This window comes from Brachyhypopomus gauderio, chromosome 7 (genome assembly GCF_052324685.1).
Source record: "Brachyhypopomus gauderio isolate BG-103 chromosome 7, BGAUD_0.2, whole genome shotgun sequence".
Classification (NCBI taxonomy): Eukaryota; Metazoa; Chordata; class Actinopteri; order Gymnotiformes; family Hypopomidae; genus Brachyhypopomus; species Brachyhypopomus gauderio.
In genome coordinates this window covers 253,505-271,444 of record NC_135217.1, presented here as the reverse complement: position 1 = coordinate 271,444, position 17,940 = coordinate 253,505, and the positions used below count along the sequence as shown (strand labels likewise).

Here is a 17,940-nt window from a genome sequence, read left to right as displayed (position 1 = left end):
TCTTTGAAAACAACAAAATTCATCGCTCCTCACTAATGACACCAATCCACAGTAAAAAGCCTTGGCGTGGCGCCGTGGCTTAGCTGGTCATAGCGCCTGTCTAGTAAACAGGAAGTCCTGGGTTCAAATCCCAGCGGTGCCTTTCTATTATGTAAGCAGTTGTTAGGTCATGACATTCAGCCTCATGCTGAAGAGCAACTGTCAAAACTTTAACACATACTGGGCTCTGTGGCGCAATGGATAGCGCATTGGACTTCTAGACGCAGGTGTGTGGCCATTCAAAGGTTGTGGGTTTGAGTCCCCCCAGAGTCGTTTTTTCTTTGAAAACAACAAAATTCATCGCTCCTCACTAATGACACCAATCCACAGTAAAAAGCCATGGCATGGCGCCGTGGCTTAGCTGGTCATAGTGCCTGTCTAGTAAACAGGAAGTCCTGGGTTCAAATCCCAGCGGTGCCTTTCTATTATGTAAGCAGTTGTTAGGTCATGACATTCAGCCTCATGCTGAAGAGCAACTGTCAAAACTTTAACACATACTGGGCTCTGTGGCGCAATGGATAGCGCATTGGACTTCTAGACGCAGGTGTGTGGCCATTCAAAGGTTGTGGGTTCGAGTCCCATGGCGCGGCGCCATGGCTTAGCTGGTCATAGCGCCTGCCTAGTAAACAGGAAGTCCTGGGTTCAAATCCCAGCGGTGCCTTTCTATTATGTAAGCAGTTGTTAGGTCATGACATTCAGCCTCATGCTGAAGAGCAACTGTCAAAACTTTAACACATACTGGGCTCTGTGGCGCAATGGATAGCGCATTGGACTTCTAGACGCAGGTGTGTGGCCATTCAAAGGTTGTGGGTTCGAGTCCCCCCAGAGTTGTTTTTTCTTTGAAAACAACAAAATTCATCGCTCCTCACTAATGACACCAATGCACAGTAAAAAGCCATGGCGCGGCGCCGTGGCTTAGCTGGTCATAGCGCCTGTCTAGTAAACAGGAAGTCCTGGGTTCAAATCCCAGCGGTGCCTTTCCTTTATGTAAGCACTTGTTAGGTCATGACATTTAGCCTCCTGCTGAAGAGCAACTGTCAAAACTTTAACACATACTGGGCTCTGTGGCGCAATGGATAGCGCATTGGACTTCTAGACGCAGGTGTGTGGCCATTCAAAGGTTGTGGGCTTAAGTCCCACCAGAGTCATTTTTTCTTTGAAAACAACAAAATTCATCGCTCCTCACTAATGACACCAATGCACAGTAAAAAGCCATGGCGCAGCGCCGTGGCTTAGCTGGTCATAGCGCCTGTCTAGTAAACAGGAAGTCCTGGGTTCAAATCCCAGCGGTGCCTTTCCTTTATGTAAGCAGTTTTTAGGCCATGACATTTAGCCTCCTGCTGAAGAGCAACTGTCAAAACTTTAACACATACTGGGCTCTGTGGCGCAATGGATAGCGCATTGGACTTCTAGACGCAGGTGTGTGGCCATTCAAAGGTTGTGGGTTCGAGTCCCACCAGAGTCGTTTTTTCTTTGAAAACAACAAAATTCATCGCTCCTCACTAATGACACCAATGCACAGTAAAAAGGCATGGCGCGGCGCCGTGGCTTAGCTGGTCATAGCGCCTGTCTAGTAAACAGGAAGTCCTGGGTTCAAATCCCAGCGGTGCCTTTCCTTTATGTAAGCAGTTGTTAGGTCATGACATTTAGCCTCCTGCTGAAGAGCAACTGTCAAAACTTTAACACATACTGGGCTCTGTGGCGCAATGGATAGCGCATTGGACTTCTAGACGCAGGTGTGTGGCCATTCAAAGGTTGTGGGCTTAAGTCCCACCAGAGTCATTTTTTCTTTGAAAACAACAAAATTCATCGCTCCTCACTAATGACACCAATGCACAGTAAAAAGCCATGGCGCAGCGCCGTGGCTTAGCTGGTCATAGCGCCTGTCTAGTAAACAGGAAGTCCTGGGTTCAAATCCCAGCGGTGCCTTTCCTTTATGTAAGCAGTTTTTAGGCCATGACATTTAGCCTCCTGCTGAAGAGCAACTGTCAAAACTTTAACACATACTGGGCTCTGTGGCGCAATGGATAGCGCATTGGACTTCTAGACGCAGGTGTGTGGCCATTCAAAGGTTGTGGGTTCGAGTCCCACCAGAGTCGTTTTTTCTTTGAAAACAACAAAATTCATCGCTCCTCACTAATGACACCAATGCACAGTAAAAAGCCATGGTGCGGCGCCGTGGCTTAGCTGGTCATAGCCCCTGTCTAGTAAACAGGAAGTCCTGGGTTCAAATCCCAGCGGTGCCTTTCCTTTATGTAAGCAGTTGTTAGGTCATGACATTTAGCCTCCTGCTGAAGAGCAACTGTCAAAACTTTAACACATACTGGGCTCTGTGGCGCAATGGATAGCGCATTGGACTTCTAGACGCAGGTGTGTGGCCATTCAAAGGTTGTGGGTTCGAGTCCCATGGCGCGGCGCCGTGGCTTAGCTGGTCATAGCGCCTGTCTAGTAAACAGGAAGTCCTGGGTTCAAATCCCAGCGGTGCCTTTCTATTATGTAAGCAGTTGTTAGGTCATGACATTCAGCCTCATGCTGAAGAGCAACTGTCAAAACTTTAACACATACTGGGCTCTGTGGCGCAATGGATAGCGCATTGGACTTCTAGACGCAGGTGTGTGGCCATTCAAAGGTTGTGGGTTCGAGTCCCACCAGAGTCGTTTTTGCTTTGAAAACAACAAAATTCATCGCTCCTCACTAATGACACCAATCCACAGTAAAAAGCCATGGCGTGGCGCCGTGGCTTAGCTGGTCATAGCGCCTGTCTAGTAAACAGGAAGTCCTGGGTTCAAATCCCAGCGGTGCCTTTCCATTATGTAAGCAGTTGTTAGGTCATGACATTCAGCCTCATGCTGAAGAGCAACTGTCAAAACTTTAACACATACTGGGCTCTGTGGCGCAATGGATAGCGCATTGGACTTCTAGACGCAGGTGTGTGGCCATTCAAAGGTTGTGGGTTCGAGTCCCACCAGAGTCATTTTTTCTTTGAAAAAAACAAAATTCATCGCTCCTCACTAATGACACCAATGCACAGTAAAAAGCCATGGCGCGGCGCCGTGGCTTAGCTGGTCATAGCGCCTGTCTAGTAAACAGGAAGTCCTGGGTTCAAATCCCAGCGGTGCCTTTCCTTTATGTAAGCAGTTGTTAGGTCATGACATTTAGCCTCCTGCTGAAGAGCAACTGTCAAAACTTTAACACATACTGGGCTCTGTGGCGCAATGGATAGCGCATTGGACTTCTAGACGCAGGTGTGTGGCCATTCAAAGGTTGTGGGCTTAAGTCCCACCAGAGTCATTTTTTCTTTGAAAACAACAAAATTCATCGCTCCTCACTAATGACACCAATGCACAGTAAAAAGCCATGGCGCGGCGCTGTGGCTTAGCTGGTCATAGCGCCTGTCTAGTAAACAGGAAGTCCTGGGTTCAAATCCCAGCGGTGCCTTTCCTTTATGTAAGCAGTTGTTAGGTCATGACATTTAGCCTCCTGCTGAAGAGCAACTGTCAAAACTTTAACACATACTGGGCTCTGTGGCGCAATGGATAGCGCATTGGACTTCTAGACGCAGGTGTGTGGCCATTCAAAGGTTGTGGGTTCGAGTCCCACCAGAGTCGTTTTTTCTTTGAAAACAACAAAATTCATCGCTCCTCACTAATGACACCAATCCACAGTAAAAAGCCTTGGCGTGGCGCCGTGGCTTAGCTGGTCATAGCGCCTGTCTAGTAAACAGGAAGTCCTGGGTTCAAATCCCAGCGGTGCCTTTCTATTATGTAAGCAGTTGTTAGGTCATGACATTCAGCCTCATGCTGAAGAGCAACTGTCAAAACTTTAACACATACTGGGCTCTGTGGCGCAATGGATAGCGCATTGGACTTCTAGACGCAGGTGTGTGGCCATTCAAAGGTTGTGGGTTTGAGTCCCCCCAGAGTCGTTTTTTCTTTGAAAACAACAAAATTCATCGCTCCTCACTAATGACACCAATCCACAGTAAAAAGCCATGGCATGGCGCCGTGGCTTAGCTGGTCATAGTGCCTGTCTAGTAAACAGGAAGTCCTGGGTTCAAATCCCAGCGGTGCCTTTCTATTATGTAAGCAGTTGTTAGGTCATGACATTCAGCCTCATGCTGAAGAGCAACTGTCAAAACTTTAACACATACTGGGCTCTGTGGCGCAATGGATAGCGCATTGGACTTCTAGACGCAGGTGTGTGGCCATTCAAAGGTTGTGGGTTCGAGTCCCATGGCGCGGCGCCATGGCTTAGCTGGTCATAGCGCCTGCCTAGTAAACAGGAAGTCCTGGGTTCAAATCCCAGCGGTGCCTTTCTATTATGTAAGCAGTTGTTAGGTCATGACATTCAGCCTCATGCTGAAGAGCAACTGTCAAAACTTTAACACATACTGGGCTCTGTGGCGCAATGGATAGCGCATTGGACTTCTAGACGCAGGTGTGTGGCCATTCAAAGGTTGTGGGTTCGAGTCCCATGGCGCGGCGCCATGGCTTAGCTGGTCATAGCGCCTGCCTAGTAAACAGGAAGTCCTGGGTTCAAATCCCAGCGGTGCCTTTCTATTATGTAAGCAGTTGTTAGGTCATGACATTCAGCCTCATGCTGAAGAGCAACTGTCAAAACTTTAACACATACTGGGCTCTGTAGCGCAATGGATAGCGCATTGGACTTCTAGACGCAGGTGTGTGGCCATTCAAAGGTTGTGGGTTCGAGTCCCACCAGAGTCATTTTTTCCTTGAAAACAACAAAATTCATCGCTCCTCACTATTGACACCAATCCACAGTAAAAAGCCATGGCGCGGCGCCGTGGCTTAGCTGGTCATAGCGCCTGTCTAGTAAACAGGAAGTCCTGGGTTCAAATCCCAGCGGTGCCTTTCCTTTATGTAAGCAGTTGTTAGGTCATGACATTTAGCCTCCTGCTGAAGAGCAACTGTCAAAACTTTAACACGTACTGGGCTCTGTGGCGCAATGGATAGCGCATTGGACTTCTAGACGCAGGTGTGTGGCCATTCAAAGGTTGTGGGTTCGAGTCCCACCAGAGTCGTTTTTTCTTTGAAAACAACAAAATTCATCGCTCCTCACTAATGACACCAATCCACAGTAAAAAGCCATGGCGTGGTGCCGTGGCTTAGCTGGTCATAGCGCCTGTCTAGTAAACAGGAAGTCCTGGGTTCAAATCCCAGCGGTGCCTTTCCATTATGTAAGCAGTTGTTAGGTCATGACATTCAGCCTCATGCTGAAGAGCAACTGTCAAAACTTTAACACATACTGGGCTCTGTGGCGCAATGGATAGCGCATTGGACTTCTAGACGCAGGTGTGTGGCCATTCAAAGGTTGTGGGTTTGAGTCCCCCCAGAGTCGTTTTTTCTTTGAAAACAACAAAATTCATCGCTCCTCACTAATGACACCAATCCACAGTAAAAAGCCATGGCATGGCGCCGTGGCTTAGCTGGTCATAGTGCCTGTCTAGTAAACAGGAAGTCCTGGGTTCAAATCCCAGCGGTGCCTTTCTATTATGTAAGCAGTTGTTAGGTCATGACATTCAGCCTCATGCTGAAGAGCAACTGTCAAAACTTTAACACATACTGGGCTCTGTGGCGCAATGGATAGCGCATTGGACTTCTAGACGCAGGTGTGTGGCCATTCAAAGGTTGTGGGTTCGAGTCCCATGGCGCGGCGCCATGGCTTAGCTGGTCATAGCGCCTGCCTAGTAAACAGGAAGTCCTGGGTTCAAATCCCAGCGGTGCCTTTCTATTATGTAAGCAGTTGTTAGGTCATGACATTCAGCCTCATGCTGAAGAGCAACTGTCAAAACTTTAACACATACTGGGCTCTGTAGCGCAATGGATAGCGCATTGGACTTCTAGACGCAGGTGTGTGGCCATTCAAAGGTTGTGGGTTCGAGTCCCACCAGAGTCATTTTTTCCTTGAAAACAACAAAATTCATCGCTCCTCACTATTGACACCAATCCACAGTAAAAAGCCATGGCGCGGCGCCGTGGCTTAGCTGGTCATAGCGCCTGTCTAGTAAACAGGAAGTCCTGGGTTCAAATCCCAGCGGTGCCTTTCCTTTATGTAAGCAGTTGTTAGGTCATGACATTTAGCCTCCTGCTGAAGAGCAACTGTCAAAACTTTAACACGTACTGGGCTCTGTGGCGCAATGGATAGCGCATTGGACTTCTAGACGCAGGTGTGTGGCCATTCAAAGGTTGTGGGTTCGAGTCCCACCAGAGTCGTTTTTTCTTTGAAAACAACAAAATTCATCGCTCCTCACTAATGACACCAATCCACAGTAAAAAGCCATGGCGTGGTGCCGTGGCTTAGCTGGTCATAGCGCCTGTCTAGTAAACAGGAAGTCCTGGGTTCAAATCCCAGCGGTGCCTTTCCATTATGTAAGCAGTTGTTAGGTCATGACATTCAGCCTCATGCTGAAGAGCAACTGTCAAAACTTTAACACATACTGGGCTCTGTGGCGCAATGGATAGCGCATTGGACTTCTAGACGCAGGTGTGTGGCCATTCAAAGGTTGTGGGTTTGAGTCCCCCCAGAGTCGTTTTTTCTTTGAAAACAACAAAATTCATCGCTCCTCACTAATGACACCAATCCACAGTAAAAAGCCATGGCATGGCGCCGTGGCTTAGCTGGTCATAGTGCCTGTCTAGTAAACAGGAAGTCCTGGGTTCAAATCCCAGCGGTGCCTTTCTATTATGTAAGCAGTTGTTAGGTCATGACATTCAGCCTCATGCTGAAGAGCAACTGTCAAAACTTTAACACATACTGGGCTCTGTGGCGCAATGGATAGCGCATTGGACTTCTAGACGCAGGTGTGTGGCCATTCAAAGGTTGTGGGTTCGAGTCCCATGGCGCGGCGCCATGGCTTAGCTGGTCATAGCGCCTGCCTAGTAAACAGGAAGTCCTGGGTTCAAATCCCAGCGGTGCCTTTCTATTATGTAAGCAGTTGTTAGGTCATGACATTCAGCCTCATGCTGAAGAGCAACTGTCAAAACTTTAACACATACTGGGCTCTGTGGCGCAATGGATAGCGCATTGGACTTCTAGACGCAGGTGTGTGGCCATTCAAAGGTTGTGGGTTCGAGTCCCACCAGAGTCGTTTTTGCTTTGAAAACAACAAAATTCATCGCTCCTCACTAATGACACCAATCCACAGTAAAAAGCCATGGCGTGGCGCCGTGGCTTAGCTGGTCATAGCGCCTGTCTAGTAAACAGGAAGTCCTGGGTTCAAATCCCAGCGGTGCCTTTCCATTATGTAAGCAGTTGTTAGGTCATGACATTCAGCCTCATGCTGAAGAGCAACTGTCAAAACTTTAACACATACTGGGCTCTGTGGCGCAATGGATAGCGCATTGGACTTCTAGACGCAGGTGTGTGGCCATTCAAAGGTTGTGGGTTCGAGTCCCACCAGAGTCATTTTTTCTTTGAAAAAAACAAAATTCATCGCTCCTCACTAATGACACCAATGCACAGTAAAAAGCCATGGCGCGGCGCCGTGGCTTAGCTGGTCATAGCGCCTGTCTAGTAAACAGGAAGTCCTGGGTTCAAATCCCAGCGGTGCCTTTCCTTTATGTAAGCAGTTGTTAGGTCATGACATTTAGCCTCCTGCTGAAGAGCAACTGTCAAAACTTTAACACATACTGGGCTCTGTGGCGCAATGGATAGCGCATTGGACTTCTAGACGCAGGTGTGTGGCCATTCAAAGGTTGTGGGCTTAAGTCCCACCAGAGTCATTTTTTCTTTGAAAACAACAAAATTCATCGCTCCTCACTAATGACACCAATGCACAGTAAAAAGCCATGGCGCGGCGCCGTGGCTTAGCTGGTCATAGCGCCTGTCTAGTAAACAGGAAGTCCTGGGTTCAAATCCCAGCGGTGCCTTTCCTTTATGTAAGCAGTTGTTAGGTCATGACATTTAGCCTCCTGCTGAAGAGCAACTGTCAAAACTTTAACACATACTGGGCTCTGTGGCGCAATGGATAGCGCATTGGACTTCTAGACGCAGGTGTGTGGCCATTCAAAGGTTGTGGGTTCGAGTCCCACCAGAGTCGTTTTTTCTTTGAAAACAACAAAATTCATCGCTCCTCACTAATGACACCAATCCACAGTAAAAAGCCTTGGCGTGGCGCCGTGGCTTAGCTGGTCATAGCGCCTGTCTAGTAAACAGGAAGTCCTGGGTTCAAATCCCAGCGGTGCCTTTCTATTATGTAAGCAGTTGTTAGGTCATGACATTCAGCCTCATGCTGAAGAGCAACTGTCAAAACTTTAACACATACTGGGCTCTGTGGCGCAATGGATAGCGCATTGGACTTCTAGACGCAGGTGTGTGGCCATTCAAAGGTTGTGGGTTTGAGTCCCCCCAGAGTCGTTTTTTCTTTGAAAACAACAAAATTCATCGCTCCTCACTAATGACACCAATCCACAGTAAAAAGCCATGGCATGGCGCCGTGGCTTAGCTGGTCATAGTGCCTGTCTAGTAAACAGGAAGTCCTGGGTTCAAATCCCAGCGGTGCCTTTCTATTATGTAAGCAGTTGTTAGGTCATGACATTCAGCCTCATGCTGAAGAGCAACTGTCAAAACTTTAACACATACTGGGCTCTGTGGCGCAATGGATAGCGCATTGGACTTCTAGACGCAGGTGTGTGGCCATTCAAAGGTTGTGGGCTTAAGTCCCACCAGAGTCATTTTTTCTTTGAAAACAACAAAATTCATCGCTCCTCACTAATGACACCAATGCACAGTAAAAAGCCATGGCGCGGCGCCGTGGCTTAGCTGGTCATAGCGCCTGTCTAGTAAACAGGAAGTCCTGGGTTCAAATCCCAGCGGTGCCTTTCCTTTATGTAAGCAGTTGTTAGGTCATGACATTTAGCCTCCTGCTGAAGAGCAACTGTCAAAACTTTAACACATACTGGGCTCTGTGGCGCAATGGATAGCGCATTGGACTTCTAGACGCAGGTGTGTGGCCATTCAAAGGTTGTGGGTTCGAGTCCCACCAGAGTCGTTTTTTCTTTGAAAACAACAAAATTCATCGCTCCTCACTAATGACACCAATCCACAGTAAAAAGCCATGGCGCGGCGCCGTGGCTTAGCTGGTCATAGCGCCTGTCTAGTAAACAGGAAGTCCTGGGTTCAAATCCCAGCGGTGCCTTTCCTTTATGTAAGCAGTTGTTAGGTCATGACATTTAGCCTCCTGCTGAAGAGCAACTGTCAAAACTTTAACACATACTGGGCTCTGTGGCGCAATGGATAGCGCATTGGACTTCTAGACGCAGGTGTGTGGCCATTCAAAGGTTGTGGGTTCGAGTCCCCCCAGAGTCGTTTTTTCTTTGAAAACAACAAAATTCATCGCTCCTCACTAATGACACCAATCCACAGTAAAAAGCCATGGCATGGCGCCGTGGCTTAGCTGGTCATAGTGCCTGTCTAGTAAACAGGAAGTCCTGGGTTCAAATCCCAGCGGTGCCTTTCTATTATGTAAGCAGTTGTTAGGTCATGACATTCAGCCTCATGCTGAAGAGCAACTGTCAAAACTTTAACACATACTGGGCTCTGTGGCGCAATGGATAGCGCATTGGACTTCTAGACGCAGGTGTGTGGCCATTCAAAGGTTGTGGGTTCGAGTCCCATGGCGCGGCGCCATGGCTTAGCTGGTCATAGCGCCTGCCTAGTAAACAGGAAGTCCTGGGTTCAAATCCCAGCGGTGCCTTTCTATTATGTAAGCAGTTGTTAGGTCATGACATTCAGCCTCATGCTGAAGAGCAACTGTCAAAACTTTAACACATACTGGGCTCTGTAGCGCAATGGATAGCGCATTGGACTTCTAGACGCAGGTGTGTGGCCATTCAAAGGTTGTGGGTTCGAGTCCCACCAGAGTCATTTTTTCCTTGAAAACAACAAAATTCATCGCTCCTCACTAATGACACCAATCCACAGTAAAAAGCCATGGCGCGGCGCCGTGGCTTAGCTGGTCATAGCGCCTGTCTAGTAAACAGGAAGTCCTGGGTTCAAATCCCAGCAGTGCCTTTCCTTTATGTAAGCAGTTGTTAGGTCATGACATTTAGCCTCCTGCTGAAGAGCAACTGTCAAAACTTTAACACGTACTGGGCTCTGTGGCGCAATGGATAGCGCATTGGACTTCTAGACGCAGGTGTGTGGCCATTCAAAGGTTGTGGGTTCGAGTCCCACCAGAGTCGTTTTTTCTTTGAAAACAACAAAATTCATCGCTCCTCACTAATGACACCAATCCACAGTAAAAAGCCATGGCGTGGTGCCGTGGCTTAGCTGGTCATAGCGCCTGTCTAGTAAACAGGAAGTCCTGGGTTCAAATCCCAGCGGTGCCTTTCCATTATGTAAGCAGTTGTTAGGTCATGACATTCAGCCTCATGCTGAAGAGCAACTGTCAAAACTTTAACACATACTGGGCTCTGTGGCGCAATGGATAGCGCATTGGACTTCTAGACGCAGGTGTGTGGCCATTCAAAGGTTGTGGGTTCGAGTACCACCAGAGTTGTTCTTTCTTTGAAAACAACAAAATTCATCGCTCCTCACTAATGACACCAATCCACAGTAAAAAGCCATGGCGTGGCGCCGTGGCTTAGCTGGTCATAGCGCCTGTCTAGTAAACAGGAAGTCCTGGGTTCAAATCCCAACGGTGCCTTTCTATTATGTAAGCAGTTGTTAGGTCATGACATTCAGCCTCATGCTGAAGAGCAACTGTCAAAACTTTAACACATACTTGGCTCTGTGGCGCAATGGATAGCGCATTGGACTTCTAGACGCAGGTGTGTGGCCATTCAAAGGTTGTGGGTTCGAGTCCCCCCAGAGTCGTTTTTTCTTTGAAAACAACAAAATTCATCGCTCCTCACTAATGACACCAATCCACAGTAAAAAGCCATGTCATGGCGCCGTGGCTTAGCTGGTCATAGTGCCTGTCTAGTAAACAGGAAGTCCTGGGTTCAAATCCCAGCGGTGCCTTTCTATTATGTAAGCAGTTGTTAGGTCATGACATTCAGCCTCATGCTGAAGAGCAACTGTCAAAACTTTAACACATACTGGGCTCTGTGGCGCAATGGATAGCGCATTGGACTTCTAGACACAGGTGTGTGGCCATTCAAAGGTTGTGGGTTCGAGTCCCACCAGAGTCGTTTTTTCTTTGAAAACAACAAAATTCATCGCTCCTCACTAATGACACCAATCCACAGTAAAAAGCCATGGCGTGGCGCCGTGGCTTAGCTGGTCATAGCGCCTGTCTAGTAAACAGGAAGTGCTGGGTTCAAATCCCAGTGGTTCCTTTCTATTATGTAAGCAGTTGTTAGGTCATGACATTCAGCCTCATGCTGAAGAGCAACTGTCAAAACTTTAACACAAACTGGGCTTTGTGGCGCAATGGATAGCGCATTGGACTTCTAGACGCAGGTGTGTGGCCATTCAAAGGTTGTGGGTTCGAGTCCCACCCGAGTCATTTTTTCTTTGAAAACAACAAAATTCATCGCTCCTCACTAATGACACCAATGCACAGTAAAAAGCCATGGCGCGGCACCGTGGCTTAGCTGGTCATAGCGCCTGTCTAGTAAACAGGAAGTCCTGGGTTCAAATCCCAGCGGTGCCTTTCCTTTATGTAAGCAGTTGTTAGGTCATGACATTTAGCCTCCTGCTGAAGAGCAACTGTCAAAACTTTAAGACATACTGGGCTCTGTGGCGCAATGGATAGCGCATTGGACTTCTAGACGCAGGTGTGTGGCCATTCAAAGGTTGTGGGTTCGAGTCCCACCAGAGTCATTTTTTCCTTGAAAACAACAAAATTCATCGCTCCTCACTAATGACACCAATGCACAGTAAAAAGCCATGGCGCGGCGCCGTGGCTTAGCTGGTCATAGCGCCTGTCTAGTAAACAGGAAGTCCTGGGTTCAAATCCCAGCAGTGCCTTTCCTTTATGTAAGCAGTTGTTAGGTCATGACATTTAGCCTCCTGCTGAAGAGCAACTGTCAAAACTTTAACACGTACTGGGCTCTGTGGCGCAATGGATAGCGCATTGGACTTCTAGACGCAGGTGTGTGGCCATTCAAAGGTTGTGGGTTCGAGTCCCACCAGAGTCGTTTTTTCTTTGAAAACAACAAAATTCATCGCTCCTCACTAATGACACCAATGCACAGTAAAAAGCCATGGCGCGGCGCCGTGGCTTAGCTGGTCATAGCGCCTGTCTAGTAAACAGGAAGTCCTGGGTTCAAATCCCAGCGGTGCCTTTCCTTTATGTAAGCAGTTGTTAGGTCATGACATTTAGCCTCCTGCTGAAGAGCAACTGTCAAAACTTTAACACATACTGGGCTCTGTGGCGCAATGGATAGCGCATTGGACTTCTAGACGCAGGTGTGTGGCCATTCAAAGGTTGTGGGCTTAAGTCCCACCAGAGTCATTTTTTCTTTGAAAACAACAAAATTCATCGCTCCTCACTAATGACACCAATGCACAGTAAAAAGCCATGGCGCAGCGCCGTGGCTTAGCTGGTCATAGCGCCTGTCTAGTAAACAGGAAGTCCTGGGTTCAAATCCCAGCGGTGCCTTTCCTTTATGTAAGCAGTTTTTAGGCCATGACATTTAGCCTCCTGCTGAAGAGCAACTGTCAAAACTTTAACACATACTGGGCTCTGTGGCGCAATGGATAGCGCATTGGACTTCTAGACGCAGGTGTGTGGCCATTCAAAGGTTGTGGGTTCGAGTCCCACCAGAGTCGTTTTTTCTTTGAAAACAACAAAATTCATCGCTCCTCACTAATGACACCAATCCACAGTAAAAAGCCATGGTGCGGCGCCGTGGATTAGCTGGTCATAGCCCCTGTCTAGTAAACAGGAAGTCCTGGGTTCAAATCCCAGCGGTGCCTTTCCTTTATGTAAGCAGTTGTTAGGTCATGACATTTAGCCTCCTGCTGAAGAGCAACTGTCAAAACTTTAACACATACTGGGCTCTGTGGCGCAATGGATAGCGCATTGGACTTCTAGACGCAGGTGTGTGGCCATTCAAAGGTTGTGGGTTCGAGTCCCATGGCGCGGCGCCGTGGCTTAGCTGGTCATAGCGCCTGTCTAGTAAACAGGAAGTCCTGGGTTCAAATCCCAGCGGTGCCTTTCTATTATGTAAGCAGTTGTTAGGTCATGACATTCAGCCTCATGCTGAAGAGCAACTGTCAAAACTTTAACACATACTGGGCTCTGTGGCGCAATGGATAGCGCATTGGACTTCTAGACGCAGGTGTGTGGCCATTCAAAGGTTGTGGGTTTGAGTCCCCCCAGAGTCGTTTTTTCTTTGAAAACAACAAAATTCATCGCTCCTCACTAATGACACCAATCCACAGTAAAAAGCCATGGCATGGCGCCGTGGCTTAGCTGGTCATAGTGCCTGTCTAGTAAACAGGAAGTCCTGGGTTCAAATCCCAGCGGTGCCTTTCTATTATGTAAGCAGTTGTTAGGTCATGACATTCAGCCTCATGCTGAAGAGCAACTGTCAAAACTTTAACACATACTGGGCTCTGTGGCGCAATGGATAGCGCATTGGACTTCTAGACGCAGGTGTGTGGCCATTCAAAGGTTGTGGGTTCGAGTCCCACCAGAGTCGTTTTTTCTTTGAAAACAACAAAATTCATCGCTCCTCACTAATGACACCAATCCACAGTAAAAAGCCTTGGCGTGGCGCCGTGGCTTAGCTGGTCATAGCGCCTGTCTAGTAAACAGGAAGTCCTGGGTTCAAATCCCAGCGGTGCCTTTCTATTATGTAAGCAGTTGTTAGGTCATGACATTCAGCCTCATGCTGAAGAGCAACTGTCAAAACTTTAACACATACTGGGCTCTGTGGCGCAATGGATAGCGCATTGGACTTCTAGACGCAGGTGTGTGGCCATTCAAAGGTTGTGGGTTTGAGTCCCCCCAGAGTCGTTTTTTCTTTGAAAACAACAAAATTCATCGCTCCTCACTAATGACACCAATCCACAGTAAAAAGCCATGGCGTGGCGCCGTGGCTTAGCTGGTCATAGCGCCTGTCTAGTAAACAGGAAGTCCTGGGTTCAAATCCCAACGGTGCCTTTCTATTATGTAAGCAGTTGTTAGGTCATGACATTCAGCCTCATGCTGAAGAGCAACTGTCAAAACTTTAACACATACTGGGCTCTGTGGCGCAATGGATAGCGCATTGGACTTCTAGACGCAGGTGTGTGGCCATTCAAAGGTTGTGGGTTCGAGTCCCCCCAGAGTCGTTTTTTCTTTGAAAACAACAAAATTCATCGCTCCTCACTAATGACACCAATCCACAGTAAAAAGCCATGTCATGGCGCCGTGGCTTAGCTGGTCATAGTGCCTGTCTAGTAAACAGGAAGTCCTGGGTTCAAATCCCAGCGGTGCCTTTCTATTATGTAAGCAGTTGTTAGGTCATGACATTCAGCCTCATGCTGAAGAGCAACTGTCAAAACTTTAACACATACTGGGCTCTGTGGCGCAATGGATAGCGCATTGGACTTCTAGACACAGGTGTGTGGCCATTCAAAGGTTGTGGGTTCGAGTCCCACCAGAGTCGTTTTTTCTTTGAAAACAACAAAATTCATCGCTCCTCACTAATGACACCAATCCACAGTAAAAAGCCATGGCGTGGCGCCGTGGCTTAGCTGGTCATAGCGCCTGTCTAGTAAACAGGAAGTGCTGGGTTCAAATCCCAGTGGTTCCTTTCTATTATGTAAGCAGTTGTTAGGTCATGACATTCAGCCTCATGCTGAAGAGCAACTGTCAAAACTTTAACACAAACTGGGCTTTGTGGCGCAATGGATAGCGCATTGGACTTCTAGACGCAGGTGTGTGGCCATTCAAAGGTTGTGGGTTCGAGTCCCACCCGAGTCATTTTTTCTTTGAAAACAACAAAATTCATCGCTCCTCACTAATGACACCAATGCACAGTAAAAAGCCATGGCGCGGCACCGTGGCTTAGCTGGTCATAGCGCCTGTCTAGTAAACAGGAAGTCCTGGGTTCAAATCCCAGCGGTGCCTTTCCTTTATGTAAGCAGTTGTTAGGTCATGACATTTAGCCTCCTGCTGAAGAGCAACTGTCAAAACTTTAAGACATACTGGGCTCTGTGGCGCAATGGATAGCGCATTGGACTTCTAGACGCAGGTGTGTGGCCATTCAAAGGTTGTGGGTTCGAGTCCCACCAGAGTCATTTTTTCCTTGAAAACAACAAAATTCATCGCTCCTCACTAATGACACCAATGCACAGTAAAAAGCCATGGCGCGGCGCCGTGGCTTAGCTGGTCATAGCGCCTGTCTAGTAAACAGGAAGTCCTGGGTTCAAATCCCAGCAGTGCCTTTCCTTTATGTAAGCAGTTGTTAGGTCATGACATTTAGCCTCCTGCTGAAGAGCAACTGTCAAAACTTTAACACGTACTGGGCTCTGTGGCGCAATGGATAGCGCATTGGACTTCTAGACGCAGGTGTGTGGCCATTCAAAGGTTGTGGGTTCGAGTCCCACCAGAGTCGTTTTTTCTTTGAAAACAACAAAATTCATCGCTCCTCACTAATGACACCAATGCACAGTAAAAAGCCATGGCGCGGCGCCGTGGCTTAGCTGGTCATAGCGCCTGTCTAGTAAACAGGAAGTCCTGGGTTCAAATCCCAGCGGTGCCTTTCCTTTATGTAAGCAGTTGTTAGGTCATGACATTTAGCCTCCTGCTGAAGAGCAACTGTCAAAACTTTAACACATACTGGGCTCTGTGGCGCAATGGATAGCGCATTGGACTTCTAGACGCAGGTGTGTGGCCATTCAAAGGTTGTGGGCTTAAGTCCCACCAGAGTCATTTTTTCTTTGAAAACAACAAAATTCATCGCTCCTCACTAATGACACCAATGCACAGTAAAAAGCCATGGCGCAGCGCCGTGGCTTAGCTGGTCATAGCGCCTGTCTAGTAAACAGGAAGTCCTGGGTTCAAATCCCAGCGGTGCCTTTCCTTTATGTAAGCAGTTTTTAGGCCATGACATTTAGCCTCCTGCTGAAGAGCAACTGTCAAAACTTTAACACATACTGGGCTCTGTGGCGCAATGGATAGCGCATTGGACTTCTAGACGCAGGTGTGTGGCCATTCAAAGGTTGTGGGTTCGAGTCCCACCAGAGTCGTTTTTTCTTTGAAAACAACAAAATTCATCGCTCCTCACTAATGACACCAATGCACAGTAAAAAGCCATGGTGCGGCGCCGTGGATTAGCTGGTCATAGCCCCTGTCTAGTAAACAGGAAGTCCTGGGTTCAAATCCCAGCGGTGCCTTTCCTTTATGTAAGCAGTTGTTAGGTCATGACATTTAGCCTCCTGCTGAAGAGCAACTGTCAAAACTTTAACACATACTGGGCTCTGTGGCGCAATGGATAGCGCATTGGACTTCTAGACGCAGGTGTGTGGCCATTCAAAGGTTGTGGGTTCGAGTCCCATGGCGCGGCGCCGTGGCTTAGCTGGTCATAGCGCCTGTCTAGTAAACAGGAAGTCCTGGGTTCAAATCCCAGCGGTGCCTTTCTATTATGTAAGCAGTTGTTAGGTCATGACATTCAGCCTCATGCTGAAGAGCAACTGTCAAAACTTTAACACATACTGGGCTCTGTGGCGCAATGGATAGCGCATTGGACTTCTAGACGCAGGTGTGTGGCCATTCAAAGGTTGTGGGTTTGAGTCCCCCCAGAGTCGTTTTTTCTTTGAAAACAACAAAATTCATCGCTCCTCACTAATGACACCAATCCACAGTAAAAAGCCATGGCATGGCGCCGTGGCTTAGCTGGTCATAGTGCCTGTCTAGTAAACAGGAAGTCCTGGGTTCAAATCCCAGCGGTGCCTTTCTATTATGTAAGCAGTTGTTAGGTCATGACATTCAGCCTCATGCTGAAGAGCAACTGTCAAAACTTTAACACATACTGGGCTCTGTGGCGCAATGGATAGCGCATTGGACTTCTAGACGCAGGTGTGTGGCCATTCAAAGGTTGTGGGTTCGAGTCCCACCAGAGTCGTTTTTTCTTTGAAAACAACAAAATTCATCGCTCCTCACTAATGACACCAATCCACAGTAAAAAGCCTTGGCGTGGCGCCGTGGCTTAGCTGGTCATAGCGCCTGTCTAGTAAACAGGAAGTCCTGGGTTCAAATCCCAGCGGTGCCTTTCTATTATGTAAGCAGTTGTTAGGTCATGACATTCAGCCTCATGCTGAAGAGCAACTGTCAAAACTTTAACACATACTGGGCTCTGTGGCGCAATGGATAGCGCATTGGACTTCTAGACGCAGGTGTGTGGCCATTCAAAGGTTGTGGGTTTGAGTCCCCCCAGAGTCGTTTTTTCTTTGAAAACAACAAAATTCATCGCTCCTCACTAATGACACCAATCCACAGTAAAAAGCCATGGCATGGCGCCGTGGCTTAGCTGGTCATAGTGCCTGTCTAGTAAACAGGAAGTCCTGGGTTCAAATCCCAGCGGTGCCTTTCTATTATGTAAGCAGTTGTTAGGTCATGACATTCAGCCTCATGCTGAAGAGCAACTGTCAAAACTTTAACACATACTGGGCTCTGTGGCGCAATGGATAGCGCATTGGACTTCTAGACGCAGGTGTGTGGCCATTCAAAGGTTGTGGGTTCGAGTCCCATGGCGCGGCGCCATGGCTTAGCTGGTCATAGCGCCTGCCTAGTAAACAGGAAGTCCTGGGTTCAAATCCCAGCGGTGCCTTTCTATTATGTAAGCAGTTGTTAGGTCATGACATTCAGCCTCATGCTGAAGAGCAACTGTCAAAACTTTAACACATACTGGGCTCTGTAGCGCAATGGATAGCGCATTGGACTTCTAGACGCAGGTGTGTGGCCATTCAAAGGTTGTGGGTTCGAGTCCCACCAGAGTCATT

General features: G+C 48.0%; 49 non-coding genes across 49 annotated transcripts; all 49 read left to right on the top strand.

Annotated features, from left to right (window-relative positions):
- Positions 1–68: 68 nt before the first annotated feature.
- trnat-agu (transfer RNA threonine (anticodon AGU)) lies at positions 69–142 on the top strand. Its single transcript has one exon. It is a non-coding gene; the product is annotated as a tRNA-Thr (tRNA).
- An 801-nt stretch (positions 143–943) lies between these two features.
- On the top strand, positions 944–1,017 carry trnat-agu (transfer RNA threonine (anticodon AGU)). The gene has a single exon. It is a non-coding gene; the product is annotated as a tRNA-Thr (tRNA).
- Positions 1,018–1,414: 397 nt separating this feature from the next.
- Positions 1,415–1,504, top strand: trnar-ucu (transfer RNA arginine (anticodon UCU)). The gene is given in 2 exon segments: positions 1,415–1,451; positions 1,469–1,504. It is a non-coding gene; the product is annotated as a tRNA-Arg (tRNA).
- Positions 1,505–1,577: 73 nt separating this feature from the next.
- Positions 1,578–1,651, top strand: trnat-agu (transfer RNA threonine (anticodon AGU)). The gene has a single exon. It is a non-coding gene; the product is annotated as a tRNA-Thr (tRNA).
- Positions 1,652–2,048: 397 nt separating this feature from the next.
- Positions 2,049–2,138, top strand: trnar-ucu (transfer RNA arginine (anticodon UCU)). Its single transcript is given in 2 exon segments — positions 2,049–2,085; positions 2,103–2,138. It is a non-coding gene; the product is annotated as a tRNA-Arg (tRNA).
- Positions 2,139–2,452: 314 nt separating this feature from the next.
- trnat-agu (transfer RNA threonine (anticodon AGU)) lies at positions 2,453–2,526 on the top strand. The gene has a single exon. It is a non-coding gene; the product is annotated as a tRNA-Thr (tRNA).
- An 80-nt stretch (positions 2,527–2,606) lies between these two features.
- trnar-ucu (transfer RNA arginine (anticodon UCU)) lies at positions 2,607–2,696 on the top strand. Its single transcript is given in 2 exon segments — positions 2,607–2,643; positions 2,661–2,696. It is a non-coding gene; the product is annotated as a tRNA-Arg (tRNA).
- Positions 2,697–2,769: 73 nt separating this feature from the next.
- Positions 2,770–2,843, top strand: trnat-agu (transfer RNA threonine (anticodon AGU)). The gene has a single exon. It is a non-coding gene; the product is annotated as a tRNA-Thr (tRNA).
- Positions 2,844–2,923: 80 nt separating this feature from the next.
- trnar-ucu (transfer RNA arginine (anticodon UCU)) lies at positions 2,924–3,013 on the top strand. Its single transcript is given in 2 exon segments — positions 2,924–2,960; positions 2,978–3,013. It is a non-coding gene; the product is annotated as a tRNA-Arg (tRNA).
- A 73-nt stretch (positions 3,014–3,086) lies between these two features.
- Positions 3,087–3,160, top strand: trnat-agu (transfer RNA threonine (anticodon AGU)). Its single transcript has one exon. It is a non-coding gene; the product is annotated as a tRNA-Thr (tRNA).
- Positions 3,161–3,557: 397 nt separating this feature from the next.
- trnar-ucu (transfer RNA arginine (anticodon UCU)) lies at positions 3,558–3,647 on the top strand. Its single transcript is given in 2 exon segments — positions 3,558–3,594; positions 3,612–3,647. It is a non-coding gene; the product is annotated as a tRNA-Arg (tRNA).
- A 73-nt stretch (positions 3,648–3,720) lies between these two features.
- Positions 3,721–3,794, top strand: trnat-agu (transfer RNA threonine (anticodon AGU)). The gene has a single exon. It is a non-coding gene; the product is annotated as a tRNA-Thr (tRNA).
- An 879-nt stretch (positions 3,795–4,673) lies between these two features.
- Positions 4,674–4,763, top strand: trnar-ucu (transfer RNA arginine (anticodon UCU)). Its single transcript is given in 2 exon segments — positions 4,674–4,710; positions 4,728–4,763. It is a non-coding gene; the product is annotated as a tRNA-Arg (tRNA).
- A 73-nt stretch (positions 4,764–4,836) lies between these two features.
- Positions 4,837–4,910, top strand: trnat-agu (transfer RNA threonine (anticodon AGU)). Its single transcript has one exon. It is a non-coding gene; the product is annotated as a tRNA-Thr (tRNA).
- An 80-nt stretch (positions 4,911–4,990) lies between these two features.
- On the top strand, positions 4,991–5,080 carry trnar-ucu (transfer RNA arginine (anticodon UCU)). The gene is given in 2 exon segments: positions 4,991–5,027; positions 5,045–5,080. It is a non-coding gene; the product is annotated as a tRNA-Arg (tRNA).
- A 785-nt stretch (positions 5,081–5,865) lies between these two features.
- Positions 5,866–5,955, top strand: trnar-ucu (transfer RNA arginine (anticodon UCU)). Its single transcript is given in 2 exon segments — positions 5,866–5,902; positions 5,920–5,955. It is a non-coding gene; the product is annotated as a tRNA-Arg (tRNA).
- Positions 5,956–6,028: 73 nt separating this feature from the next.
- Positions 6,029–6,102, top strand: trnat-agu (transfer RNA threonine (anticodon AGU)). Its single transcript has one exon. It is a non-coding gene; the product is annotated as a tRNA-Thr (tRNA).
- An 80-nt stretch (positions 6,103–6,182) lies between these two features.
- On the top strand, positions 6,183–6,272 carry trnar-ucu (transfer RNA arginine (anticodon UCU)). The gene is given in 2 exon segments: positions 6,183–6,219; positions 6,237–6,272. It is a non-coding gene; the product is annotated as a tRNA-Arg (tRNA).
- Positions 6,273–7,057: 785 nt separating this feature from the next.
- On the top strand, positions 7,058–7,147 carry trnar-ucu (transfer RNA arginine (anticodon UCU)). Its single transcript is given in 2 exon segments — positions 7,058–7,094; positions 7,112–7,147. It is a non-coding gene; the product is annotated as a tRNA-Arg (tRNA).
- A 73-nt stretch (positions 7,148–7,220) lies between these two features.
- Positions 7,221–7,294, top strand: trnat-agu (transfer RNA threonine (anticodon AGU)). The gene has a single exon. It is a non-coding gene; the product is annotated as a tRNA-Thr (tRNA).
- An 80-nt stretch (positions 7,295–7,374) lies between these two features.
- trnar-ucu (transfer RNA arginine (anticodon UCU)) lies at positions 7,375–7,464 on the top strand. Its single transcript is given in 2 exon segments — positions 7,375–7,411; positions 7,429–7,464. It is a non-coding gene; the product is annotated as a tRNA-Arg (tRNA).
- A 73-nt stretch (positions 7,465–7,537) lies between these two features.
- Positions 7,538–7,611, top strand: trnat-agu (transfer RNA threonine (anticodon AGU)). Its single transcript has one exon. It is a non-coding gene; the product is annotated as a tRNA-Thr (tRNA).
- Positions 7,612–7,854: 243 nt separating this feature from the next.
- On the top strand, positions 7,855–7,928 carry trnat-agu (transfer RNA threonine (anticodon AGU)). Its single transcript has one exon. It is a non-coding gene; the product is annotated as a tRNA-Thr (tRNA).
- An 80-nt stretch (positions 7,929–8,008) lies between these two features.
- trnar-ucu (transfer RNA arginine (anticodon UCU)) lies at positions 8,009–8,098 on the top strand. Its single transcript is given in 2 exon segments — positions 8,009–8,045; positions 8,063–8,098. It is a non-coding gene; the product is annotated as a tRNA-Arg (tRNA).
- A 73-nt stretch (positions 8,099–8,171) lies between these two features.
- On the top strand, positions 8,172–8,245 carry trnat-agu (transfer RNA threonine (anticodon AGU)). The gene has a single exon. It is a non-coding gene; the product is annotated as a tRNA-Thr (tRNA).
- Positions 8,246–8,805: 560 nt separating this feature from the next.
- Positions 8,806–8,879, top strand: trnat-agu (transfer RNA threonine (anticodon AGU)). Its single transcript has one exon. It is a non-coding gene; the product is annotated as a tRNA-Thr (tRNA).
- Positions 8,880–8,959: 80 nt separating this feature from the next.
- Positions 8,960–9,049, top strand: trnar-ucu (transfer RNA arginine (anticodon UCU)). The gene is given in 2 exon segments: positions 8,960–8,996; positions 9,014–9,049. It is a non-coding gene; the product is annotated as a tRNA-Arg (tRNA).
- Positions 9,050–9,122: 73 nt separating this feature from the next.
- On the top strand, positions 9,123–9,196 carry trnat-agu (transfer RNA threonine (anticodon AGU)). The gene has a single exon. It is a non-coding gene; the product is annotated as a tRNA-Thr (tRNA).
- A 638-nt stretch (positions 9,197–9,834) lies between these two features.
- On the top strand, positions 9,835–9,924 carry trnar-ucu (transfer RNA arginine (anticodon UCU)). The gene is given in 2 exon segments: positions 9,835–9,871; positions 9,889–9,924. It is a non-coding gene; the product is annotated as a tRNA-Arg (tRNA).
- Positions 9,925–10,151: 227 nt separating this feature from the next.
- trnar-ucu (transfer RNA arginine (anticodon UCU)) lies at positions 10,152–10,241 on the top strand. Its single transcript is given in 2 exon segments — positions 10,152–10,188; positions 10,206–10,241. It is a non-coding gene; the product is annotated as a tRNA-Arg (tRNA).
- An 861-nt stretch (positions 10,242–11,102) lies between these two features.
- Positions 11,103–11,192, top strand: trnar-ucu (transfer RNA arginine (anticodon UCU)). The gene is given in 2 exon segments: positions 11,103–11,139; positions 11,157–11,192. It is a non-coding gene; the product is annotated as a tRNA-Arg (tRNA).
- Positions 11,193–11,582: 390 nt separating this feature from the next.
- On the top strand, positions 11,583–11,656 carry trnat-agu (transfer RNA threonine (anticodon AGU)). Its single transcript has one exon. It is a non-coding gene; the product is annotated as a tRNA-Thr (tRNA).
- An 80-nt stretch (positions 11,657–11,736) lies between these two features.
- trnar-ucu (transfer RNA arginine (anticodon UCU)) lies at positions 11,737–11,826 on the top strand. The gene is given in 2 exon segments: positions 11,737–11,773; positions 11,791–11,826. It is a non-coding gene; the product is annotated as a tRNA-Arg (tRNA).
- A 227-nt stretch (positions 11,827–12,053) lies between these two features.
- Positions 12,054–12,143, top strand: trnar-ucu (transfer RNA arginine (anticodon UCU)). Its single transcript is given in 2 exon segments — positions 12,054–12,090; positions 12,108–12,143. It is a non-coding gene; the product is annotated as a tRNA-Arg (tRNA).
- Positions 12,144–12,216: 73 nt separating this feature from the next.
- On the top strand, positions 12,217–12,290 carry trnat-agu (transfer RNA threonine (anticodon AGU)). Its single transcript has one exon. It is a non-coding gene; the product is annotated as a tRNA-Thr (tRNA).
- A 397-nt stretch (positions 12,291–12,687) lies between these two features.
- trnar-ucu (transfer RNA arginine (anticodon UCU)) lies at positions 12,688–12,777 on the top strand. Its single transcript is given in 2 exon segments — positions 12,688–12,724; positions 12,742–12,777. It is a non-coding gene; the product is annotated as a tRNA-Arg (tRNA).
- Positions 12,778–13,091: 314 nt separating this feature from the next.
- Positions 13,092–13,165, top strand: trnat-agu (transfer RNA threonine (anticodon AGU)). The gene has a single exon. It is a non-coding gene; the product is annotated as a tRNA-Thr (tRNA).
- A 397-nt stretch (positions 13,166–13,562) lies between these two features.
- On the top strand, positions 13,563–13,652 carry trnar-ucu (transfer RNA arginine (anticodon UCU)). Its single transcript is given in 2 exon segments — positions 13,563–13,599; positions 13,617–13,652. It is a non-coding gene; the product is annotated as a tRNA-Arg (tRNA).
- Positions 13,653–13,725: 73 nt separating this feature from the next.
- trnat-agu (transfer RNA threonine (anticodon AGU)) lies at positions 13,726–13,799 on the top strand. Its single transcript has one exon. It is a non-coding gene; the product is annotated as a tRNA-Thr (tRNA).
- A 714-nt stretch (positions 13,800–14,513) lies between these two features.
- Positions 14,514–14,603, top strand: trnar-ucu (transfer RNA arginine (anticodon UCU)). The gene is given in 2 exon segments: positions 14,514–14,550; positions 14,568–14,603. It is a non-coding gene; the product is annotated as a tRNA-Arg (tRNA).
- A 390-nt stretch (positions 14,604–14,993) lies between these two features.
- On the top strand, positions 14,994–15,067 carry trnat-agu (transfer RNA threonine (anticodon AGU)). Its single transcript has one exon. It is a non-coding gene; the product is annotated as a tRNA-Thr (tRNA).
- Positions 15,068–15,147: 80 nt separating this feature from the next.
- On the top strand, positions 15,148–15,237 carry trnar-ucu (transfer RNA arginine (anticodon UCU)). Its single transcript is given in 2 exon segments — positions 15,148–15,184; positions 15,202–15,237. It is a non-coding gene; the product is annotated as a tRNA-Arg (tRNA).
- Positions 15,238–15,464: 227 nt separating this feature from the next.
- Positions 15,465–15,554, top strand: trnar-ucu (transfer RNA arginine (anticodon UCU)). Its single transcript is given in 2 exon segments — positions 15,465–15,501; positions 15,519–15,554. It is a non-coding gene; the product is annotated as a tRNA-Arg (tRNA).
- Positions 15,555–15,627: 73 nt separating this feature from the next.
- Positions 15,628–15,701, top strand: trnat-agu (transfer RNA threonine (anticodon AGU)). The gene has a single exon. It is a non-coding gene; the product is annotated as a tRNA-Thr (tRNA).
- Positions 15,702–16,098: 397 nt separating this feature from the next.
- trnar-ucu (transfer RNA arginine (anticodon UCU)) lies at positions 16,099–16,188 on the top strand. The gene is given in 2 exon segments: positions 16,099–16,135; positions 16,153–16,188. It is a non-coding gene; the product is annotated as a tRNA-Arg (tRNA).
- Positions 16,189–16,502: 314 nt separating this feature from the next.
- trnat-agu (transfer RNA threonine (anticodon AGU)) lies at positions 16,503–16,576 on the top strand. The gene has a single exon. It is a non-coding gene; the product is annotated as a tRNA-Thr (tRNA).
- Positions 16,577–16,973: 397 nt separating this feature from the next.
- trnar-ucu (transfer RNA arginine (anticodon UCU)) lies at positions 16,974–17,063 on the top strand. Its single transcript is given in 2 exon segments — positions 16,974–17,010; positions 17,028–17,063. It is a non-coding gene; the product is annotated as a tRNA-Arg (tRNA).
- Positions 17,064–17,136: 73 nt separating this feature from the next.
- trnat-agu (transfer RNA threonine (anticodon AGU)) lies at positions 17,137–17,210 on the top strand. The gene has a single exon. It is a non-coding gene; the product is annotated as a tRNA-Thr (tRNA).
- Positions 17,211–17,848: 638 nt separating this feature from the next.
- Positions 17,849–17,938, top strand: trnar-ucu (transfer RNA arginine (anticodon UCU)). The gene is given in 2 exon segments: positions 17,849–17,885; positions 17,903–17,938. It is a non-coding gene; the product is annotated as a tRNA-Arg (tRNA).
- The last annotated feature ends 2 nt before the right edge of the window (positions 17,939–17,940 follow it).